Source organism: Lynx canadensis, chromosome A1, assembly GCF_007474595.2.
Source record: "Lynx canadensis isolate LIC74 chromosome A1, mLynCan4.pri.v2, whole genome shotgun sequence".
In the NCBI taxonomy this organism is placed as follows: domain Eukaryota; kingdom Metazoa; phylum Chordata; class Mammalia; order Carnivora; family Felidae; genus Lynx; species Lynx canadensis.
In genome coordinates this window covers 180,045,266-180,055,665 of record NC_044303.2, presented here as the reverse complement: position 1 = coordinate 180,055,665, position 10,400 = coordinate 180,045,266, and the positions used below count along the sequence as shown (strand labels likewise).

At 41.0% G+C, this 10,400-nt stretch overlaps 1 pseudogene; it reads left to right on the top strand.

The window, feature by feature from the left end:
• The first annotated feature begins 8,404 nt into the window (after positions 1-8,404).
• Positions 8,405-9,341, top strand: LOC115507404 (annotated as a pseudogene).
• Positions 9,342-10,400: the final 1,059 nt, after the last annotated feature.

Here is a 10,400-nt window from a genome sequence, read left to right as displayed (position 1 = left end):
AAGAAAATGTAATTCAGGTTTCAAACAACCAATTTTGAAGTTGACTTTTGGTTGCAGACATACCAACACAGGGGATTATCAACAAGAGAGTAATTTTGCTTACAATGATATAACCATTATCAGAGAATATCCAAGAGTAGGATAAGATATCTACCTTTACACAACTGATATTGTTACATAGCTGAAAAAATGCAATTAATTATTTTAGAAATATTGATTAAATGTCTATGTGTTGTCAGGAATTGTCCCAGGTGCTAGAAAAATAGGTAGACATATTTGGAGCTATTCAAGAATGAAGAACTAAGAAAATGCAGGGAGACATTATAGGGAGATAGATTTAAATTTGTAATATGAATTGCACCAAGAATCATAAAATACCTAGGAATAAACCTGACCAAAGATGTAAAAGATCTGTATGCTGAAAACTATAGAAAGCTTATGAAGGAAATTGAAGAAGATATAAAGAAATGGAAAAACATTCTGTGCTCATGGATTGGAAGAATAAATATTGTTAAAATGTCAATACTACCCAAAGCTATCTACACATTCAATGCAATCCCAATCAAAATTGCACCAGCATTCTTCTTGAAGCTAGAACAAGCAATCCTAAAATTTGTATGGAACCACAAAAGGCCCCGAATAGCCAAAGTAATTTTGAAGAAGAAGACCAAAGCAGGAGGCATCACAATCCCAGACTTTAGCCTCTACTACAAAGCTGTAATCATCAAGACAGCAAGGTATTGGCACAAAAACAGACACATAGACCAACGGAATAGAATAGAAACCCCAGAACTAGACCCACAAAAGTATGGCCAACTAACCTTTGACAAAGCAGGAAAGAATATCCAATGGAAAAAAGACAGTCTCATTAACAAATGGTGCTGGGAGAACTGGAAAGCAACATGCAGAAGGATGAGACTAGACCACTTACACCATTCACAAAAACAAACTCAAAATGGATAAAGGACCTAAATGTGAGACAGGAAACCATCAAAACCCTGGAGGAGACATCAGGGAAAAACCTCTCTGACCTCAGCCACAGCAATTTCTTACTTGACGTATCCCCAAAGGCAAGGGAATTAAAAGCAAAAATGAACTATTGGGACCTCATGAAGATAAAAAGCTTCTGCACAGCAAAGGAAACAATGAACAAAACTAAAAGGCAACCAATGGAATGGGAAAAGATATTTGAAAATGACATATTGGACAAAGGGCTAGTATCCAAAATCTATAAAGAGCTCACCAAACTCCACACCCGAAAAACAAATAATCCAGTGAAGAAATGGGCAGAAAACATGAATAGACACTTCTCTAAAGAAGACATCCAGATGGCCAACAGGCACATGAAAAGATGCTCAACGTCACTCCTCATCAGGGAAATACAAATCAAAACCACACTCAGATATCACCTCACGCCAGTCAGAGTGGCTAAAATGAACAAAACAGGAGACTATAGATGCTAGAGAGGATGTGGAGAAACGGGAACCCTCTTGCACTGTTGGTGGGAATGCAAACTGGTGCAGCCACTCTGGAAAACAGTTCGTCAAAAAATTTGGAGATTCCTCAAAAAATTAAAAATAGACCTACCCTATGACCCAGCAGTAGCACTGCTAGGAATTTACCTAAGGGATACAGGAGTACTGATGCATAGGGGCACTTGTACCCCAATGTTTATAGCAGCACTCTCAACAATAGTAAATTATGGAAAGAGCCTAAATGTCCATCAACTGATGAATGAATAAAGAAATTGTGGTTTATATACACAATGGAATACTACGTGGCAATGAGAAAGAATGAAATATGGCCTTTTGTAGCAACATGGATGGAACTGGAGAGTGTGATGCTAAGTGAAATAAGTCATACAGAGAAGGACAGACTCCATATGTTTTAACTCCTATGTGGATCCTGAGAAACTTAACAGAAGACCATAGGGGAGGGGAAGAAAAAAAATGGTTAGAGAGGGAGGGAGCCAAAACATAAGAAACTCCTAAAAACTGAGAACTGAGGGTTTATGGGGGGTGGGAGGGAGGGGTGGGTAGGTGATGGGTATTGAGGGCACCTGTTGGGATGAGCACTGGGTGTTGTATGGAAACCAATTTGACAATAATAAATTTCATAATAAAAAAATAAATTTGTAATACGAAAGGATACCTTAAAACTTTTCAATAATTCTGTTATATGTCATCTTCCATTGTGCTTCCCAGCCCTTTGTTCATATAGCTATTGTCTCACTGATCACACTGTATTCTAGTTAGTTATGTATGGATTTCTTTCCCCCTGAGAGTTTTCAAAATCTCCAAGGACTGGGGCCATATATATTAATTCATAATTAAATAAATAACTCAACACTCATATATTTACTCAACAAAGGTTTTTTGAGTGCTTTGTGCCTACTGTTGGTACCTGGGGAGTCCAAGATAAATAAGATACAATGCTTATCCTTCAGAAGCTCATGTAAACTAGAGAGAAAGATGAGGAGACATTACTATAGTTCTGAATGGTGTGTGCTATAGTGGAGGCATTTACTGAGAAAAGAAGGAGCATCAGGACAGGGTGTCAGTGAAGGAATTCCTCATAAAATTGATGATTCTTCAGCTGCATCATGACAGATAAGTAGTAGTTATCCAGGATTTTATCCCTAGTTTCCAGCACAAAACAAGCCCTCAATTCAGTTCTGCAAAATGAATGAATGAATGAATGAATGAACGAACAAATGATAAATAAACTGAGTGTAACTGAGAGTATTTTCTCCTGATCAGCATGCATTGCCCTCCTTCTGGGTAATAGCACCTCACCCCTGGCTCCAGAAGTGGGCCCATGACCCCAGCCTTGGCAATCAAATAATGAACAGCCCTGGCCAGTGACTGGTTCAGGAGACTGGACATGGTTGAACTTGGTACAGTGAGACAAATATCAGGACCTGTTTGAGCAGTCGGAGGATAGAATCTCTCTTCCTCAGTCTGTGGCATCTGGGGGTGTCTTGGTTAAGAGAAGTCTTCTAGGGGCGCCTGGGTGGCGCAGTCGGTTAAAGCGCCCGACTTCAGCCAGGTCACGATCTCGCGGTCCGTGAGTTCGAGCCCCGCGTCGGGCTCTGGGCTGATGGCTCGGAGCCTGGAGCCTGTTTCCGATTCTGTGTCTCCCTCTCTCTCTGCCCCTCCCCTGTTCATGCTCTGTCTCTCTCTGTCCCAAAAATAAATAAAAAAAACGTTGAAAAAAAAAAAAAAAAAAGAGAAGTCTTCTAAGGGTGAATTTCCATACAGGAAGCAGGACTAAGAGGAAGAAAGAGAGAAATTGGTAACATTGTTTTAGCTCCTGGATCCAAAAATACAAGAAGTAGGTCTATTCCTTAACTGTTCTTTGGGTGATCTTTAAATTACCTTTTCTGGCGGCTATGCGTGGGGTGGGATTTAAGCCAGTTTTAATTGGCTCTTCTATTACTTGTGGCAAAACGTGTGTTGGCTAAGGGAGATAAATAGCTATCCACAGTATAAGTTGCTTCACAGAGGACTGAGTTGCCCATTTCCAGAATGGTTCGTATAAAATTAAGTCTATCCGAAAAGGAAATGCTGTATCACTGGAGAACCCTAAATCCTTTTTTAGCCTTGTTGATTGAGGATAGGTTTGTGTCCATTTACCTGAGGAAGATAGTGTGAAGAAAAAGGAAGGAAGGAAGGAAGGAAGGAAGGAAGGAAGGAAGGAAGGAAGGAAGGAAGGAAGGAAGAAATGGACAGAGGAAGGGAAAGAGGAAGGGAGGGAGCGAGGGAGGGAAGGAGGAAGGAAGGAGGGAAGGAAGAAAGACATGAGTGGGGAAGAGACTGCACTATAACATCACTAGATTGCTCATCATTTCAGAATTACTACCTACTTCTTGTGAGTGACAAACCAGAAAGAACTAACCCACCAAAAGTTTTGTTAAAAAGAATTAACAAATGTGCACGTTGGTTGAAAGAAAGAGATGTGGCCACTGAGGCATAGCAGCTGAGAAAGATATTTTTCTTTTTCTTCTTTCCCCTAAGTGCACCATCTAAAGGAGGAATTACTATCAAATGCAAACATCCTGACCACAGTGACAACCTTGGCAGGGACCAGAGGAGAAAGTGCCCACTGGCCCCGTTCCCGGGGGTTTGAGTCAAGAGGCCAGGAATCTGTGTAGCACATCTGGGGCAGGAGAGCAGACGTCTAATGGGGCAAAGCCTAGAACCAGAGAAGGTGCATTTTATGAAACGGAAATACAAATAAATAGCTGACACCAGAAGACAGAGTGTCTCCTGACTGTTTAGAAACCACTGGCCTCTGGTTCTATTTATAAAGATGACATGTTCCACAGAACCAGTTTTCCCTGTTACTAATCGAGGCCAAAGCATCAACATATTCCAGGCACATGTGGGAAGGGATGAGATGTGGGTTCAGGGCTCTGACCTTCTTTAATGAATTCATTCTGCATCTGGGGTCAGGACGCATGCAGAGTGTTTGTACTTTTTACTCTCAGTAACTGGGGGAGACAGAGATGCATAGTCTTCCTCTAGATTTCTAGCTCTTCTCACCTTCCTGTCAGTTTCCTCTTTCTTCTTTCTTGCCTGCCTGCCACCCTTACCTCCTCCTCATTCTCTCCTAGCAGAAAGAACACTCCTAGCTTGTTAAGAGGCATAGATTCTGGTCCAGGCTTTGCCAACAACTGGCTATTCAATTTCAGGCACTTATTTAATCTCTCTGGACTCCAGTTTTCTCATCTGCAAAATGGGCTTAGATAAGTGTTTACCTAATTCATGTTTTCCAAAATATGAAGAATGGGGCTGTGTAAGTGGATATTGAAGATCCTGAGACATATTTCAGTAAAGAACCATATTCAACTTTGTTTTGCCAAGCATGGCTCAAATTCATTTGAGAACAAAATCTCTTTTTTAAAAAATAACATGTAGCTACATCTCACTATTCTATGGTTTATTGGTTGAACTGCTGTTTTTGCCCAATAGTTGGATTGATTCTCTAAACCTTCTTTTTACCATCCTTCTATTTAGAGTGGTTAGGGACAAAAACTGTACTTCTCAGACCTCCTGAAGCGTGAGTTTTGCATTTGGATTACACTCTACCAATAAGATGAACTCATGTGAGATGGGGAAGACATTTTCATTTCTTTCCCAATCCTGACGGATACACTGACCTAGATGATCTATAAAAGTCTACTTCGGGGCGCCTGGGTGGCTCAGTCAGTTGAGCATCCGACTTCGGCTCAGGTCATGATCTCACAATTTGTGAGTTCAAGCCCCACGTCAGGCTCTGTGCTGACAGCTCAGAGCCTGGAGCCTGCTTCAGATTCTGTGTCTTCCTCCCTCTGCCCTTTCCCCGCTCATGCTCTCTCTCTGTCTCTCAACAATGAATAAAGTTTAAAAAAAATTAAAAAAAAATAAAAGTCTACTTCAACTCTTTGGGATTTTTATGTTTTCTCTCTTGGCCATACCTTTTCTTAGGCAAAAAGCTCATTTACATATCATGAATCTAGTTCATTTATTTTCTTCTGGATTGTAATAAATCCCAGGAAATAGACGGAGGACAAATCAAGAAAGAATAAATGCTAGCTGGGATCATCTTGCTCTGAAGTTTCCATCATCTTCTACAGCTCATTTCTGATTTCGTGGGACATAGTTCATCTTGGGGTCTTGTAGCAATTCCAAAAAGACAGAGACTTGCTAAAAACTTGTAACTGTAACCATGGTGCCCCATGGATCCTTAGGGCACTGTTACGAGGCTGTATTAAGCTGGGCACACAGACTATTTCTCTCAGCATCCCCTATTAATCTTGTAGGGATGATTGTATTCCTCATCACATTCCAGGAGCACTTTTGTATTGTTTTTGAGAGAGAGAGAGAGAGAGAGAGAGAGAGAGCGAGCAGAGGGAGAGAAAGAATTTCAAGCAGGCTCCATGCCCAGCACCGAGTCCAATGCAAGGCTAGATCTCATGACCGTGAGATCATGACCTGATCTGAAATCAAGAGTTGGACACTTAACTGACTGAGCCACCCAGGAACCCCTCCAGTAACATCTTAAATGCGGCCGCACTTAAAGAAGACAGCTCTAGGAGGGCACAGATCTAGCTCTGGCTCCCTGATGACTTAGTAAGCAACCTTGGTCAGGACAAATAACCACTGTGTCTCTTAGATTTTCTGGATCTAAAATCAATGAAGCAGGCTTTTCCTAGTTGCAAGTACTTTAGACAAATAGGGGACCCTGTATGTAGTATAAGGAGTTTTAAAATTGAGCTTTTCCGGTGGGTGTCGGAATCGAACCTACTCCTGACTCTTGACTCCACGAAGGTTAAACATTGGAAGTTGGACTCATCAAAACATGAGATGAAGGGAATTTCTGGGTGGTTGGTCTTTTGGCAAAATTGTAAAATGGTCAAAATTTGTCTTTTTCTCCTTCCGAATGACAAAAATTCAGTTTTCTAGCTTTCAGCACCAAAAAACTTTCCCTATTTTCCTCTGCCTCCTAGAATTGTCCTGTGTTTTAGATTTGTCCTTTTCAGAGCAAGGAAAAATAGTAAGCTCATTTATCCTGAGGCTGTGGTTTTAGCTCTGGCTTCTCATCAGTCCTGGATATCTTCAGAGAGCAAAGATGTCAGGGTCCTACAGCTAGAAACCCAACAGTTGGTCTTGGATGGGGCCCAAGTATTGGGCTAAAACTTCCACGGGATGAGAACCACCAGGGTATTGTTACCTAAAAGCACCTCTTCAAAGAGAATCGTGGAAAAAGTTCCAGGGATCAACTAATCTTGTCCTACTCCTACTCAGAATTTCCATAAAGCAGATTACTGCCATTCACTTTTACTTACAAGCTTCAAGCTAACCAAACTGGAAGTACAGTTCTTGCCATAAATAGGAAGCTCAAAAAATCTTGAAGTAATGCCAAGGTTAGTTCAATATGAAGTTTATATCTAGTAGCTGGTACCTTGTTCTGGAAATTCTGTGCCCATTCTGCCTCCTGGCTTGATTGTACTCAATTATCCCACCCTTAAATACCTCCCAGAATCTGGTTTACATCCTCTGCCTTGTGTCCTGTCCCTCATGTAATTCTTCAATACTAACCTGATGACAAACACATGGGCTTTGAGTTAGATCTTGTTCAAGTCTTGACCCCACCACTCTGTAATCAGAATTCCTTGGGACAATTATTTGGAGACTTGGTTTCTTCATCTGCAGAGTAAGGGTGATTTTACCTATTCTATCCCAGTTCAGAGTTTGACACACAGTAAATATTCAACAATTGTGAGGTCCCTTTCCTCTCAAATCTCGCTGTTTACCTTGTACTTATTTCTACCTATTATTTATATGACCCATAACCCCAATGGTTTTTAAAGGTAGGATTTCAAGTATCAGTAGGAAGATATTTCAGGCACAGCAAGAGCTTTGTGTTGCAATTGAAATTATAGCCTACTGGTCCCCAGTAACTCTATCTTAGCTCCCACCATAAGGGGTCTGTCCTAGGCATTCAGGGCAGTGATGAGATGAAAGAAACTAATGGATGCAATGGGAGGAGTGAACTGAAGAAACCCTTGATAGTCACTAGTGGGAAGCTGAAAAATAAACCCAGAGAAGACCTGGAAAGGGCAGACCACCAGATGTCTAGCTAGGAAGCAGAAATCCTGGCTGGAGTCTGTTTCAAACCACAAAATCTGAATTTGGGGAAGAAAGCATTAAAAACAATAAATTACCAAATTTAAGATTCAACTGCCTCAAACTGTAACAACTTAGGCACTTGTAAAAGAGAAATATTCCAGATGGCAAAGTGGAAGGATGAATTATAGAGAAGGAAGTGGCTAATATCCTGTGCAAGACTTTGAAGCAATACAAAGAGCTTTCCTTGAAGGAACAGGCTAGGGGAGCCTGGTGTTTCTAGGAAACAGAAATGGGGTGCCATTAGATTATGGTCAGCTGGCCCGCTGGCCAGTCCTGGGTGCTCAGGGCTCAGGGCTCAGGGCTCAGGTTTGTTTCAAATTGCCTTCTGTCTTCTAGGAGATTCTGTAACAAATGGCCCTGGTGCCTTAGGAGGGCATCTGGAATGACCACTTAAAATGGATAGGACTTTGAATTGACATAGTCCATCTGGCCTCGCTACTTAATTCAGGATCCCATGGGCCTAGGTATGATTTCAATATCACTTTTCATCTTCTATCTCCTTTTATACAAGGTCACTCCAACCCTGGAACCAAGGAGATTGAATCTGAACAGGTAAACTGAAAACAGGTGAAGGACTCTGATTGCATCCTGGTCAAAGGGGCTTCTCAAAATGTAGTCCTCAGACTGCATAATCTGACTACATGATACCTCAGCACCACCTGGGAGATGATTAGAAATGCAGCACCCCAGTTGGTCTGTGGTGAGCCATAGACACTGACTGGCCTTTGTTCCACAGGATGGGGTTTGTTAAAAGTGTCAAGAATAAGGCTTATTTCAAGAGATACCAAATGAAATTTAGAAACAGATGAGAGGGTAAAATGATTACTATGCTTGGAAACACTTGGTAATTCAAGATAAAAATAAGTACAACACATCTAAATAGAGGATGATAGTTCATGCATATCATTTGTCAGATTGCTTATGCCTGTAGAGAAGGAGATATGATAGTTTGTGTAGCTTTGCTCTTGAGCTCCCAAAGTGTGAAGGTTGGCCTGACAAATTATGTTGCAGCATATTGTACCAGCCTGCTGCTGGCCTGCAGTCTTCTTAACTCATTTGGTATGGACAAGACCTATGAAGGCCAAATGGAGGTGACTAGAGATGAATACAATGTGGAAAGCACTGATGGTCAACCTGGTACCTTCAGCTGCTATTTGGATACAGGGCTTGCCAGAACTACTACTAGAAATAAAGTTTATGGGGCCCTCAAGGGAGCTGTGGATGGAGGCTTGTCTATCCTTCACAGTTCAAACAATTCCCTGGTATAGTTCAGAAAGCAAGGAATTCAATGTAGAAGTATACTGGAAGAACATCCTGGGTCAGAAAGTTGCAGATTATATGCATTACCTAGTGGGAAAAGATGAAGATTCTTACAAGAAACAATTCTCTCATTACATAAGGAACAACATAACTCCAGACATGATGGGGGTGTTTAAGAAAGCTCACACTGCTATATGAGAGAATCCAGTTTATAAGAAGAAGCCTAAGAAATAAGTTAAGAAGAGGTGAAACCGTCCCCCCAAATGTCTCTTGTCCAGAAGAAAGATTAGGTAGTTCAGAAGGCAAGATTCCTTAGAGCTTAGGAGCAGGCTGCTGAGAGCTAATAAACCAAACCACAATTTTCTATGAAGATTTTTCAGATAAAGACAATAATAAACTTATTCACCAGGCAGCTAAAAAAAAGGGGGAATGCAGCACCCCAAGTCTATCAAATCAAAACCTGCAATTTAACATGATCTGTGGGTGTTTCATACATATGTTAAGGTTTAAGAAACAGTATACTACTAGATTATATATGCAAAGGAGGAATATAGGCCCACAAAGATATCTGTATGCATAAGAAAGGACACAGTCCATGTCCAATCATTTCAATAATACTGCACCTCATGGAGTCTACAAGTTCCTAATATCACTGCCAAGGCATTTTTCTCAATACGACTAATAAAGGCCTTTTGGTCTGAAATTGGGTCCATAAGTAAAGGGGCATCCAGTCCTCAATCTCAGTCTCAGTTATTTTACTGTTTCTCCTCTTGTCATGCAGCAATCCATACCAACTGAAGGAAAGTCATAACATACAGGAAGCTGCATAAAACCCTCTACTGGTTTGCTATCACACTCACAATAGTTCAGATTCCTTATTGTGGTCTCACAGGGCCCTTCATTCTTTGGCACCTGACTACTTTTCAGAATTTATTTCTTGCCCTCTCTAACGCTGTTCCAGCCATTCTTGCCCTTTTCTTTTTGGAACACACCAAGTTCATTCCAAGCTCTGAACATTTCCAGTCATTCTTTCCTCTATGGGAATGCACTTTCTTCCCTTATGTCTTACCATGAGTCCTAATCATGTATGTCTCAGCACACACACAAAAAAATGCTTTCCTAGAAAGACCAACACTGCTACTCTATCTGAAAATCCTACCCCAACTATTCTAGCTGTATCAGATTATTCTGTGTGATTTTCTTCATTGAATTTAATGTTACCTGGTATTCTAGTGTTTATATTTACTGATTTACTTCTCCCCTGCCACATATAATAGAAACTTTAGAAAAGCAGATTCCTCTTGCTGACTGCTGTATCCCCAGTGCTTAGAACAATGCCTGACAAAGTATTTTTTCAATGAATGTTTCCTAAATGTGAGTGAATGATAGCAGTAAGGTGAAACTACTGGCTTCTCAGTTATCTGTGCATTCCTACTTTCTGTGCTCTAATCACCCCAATTATGCCCG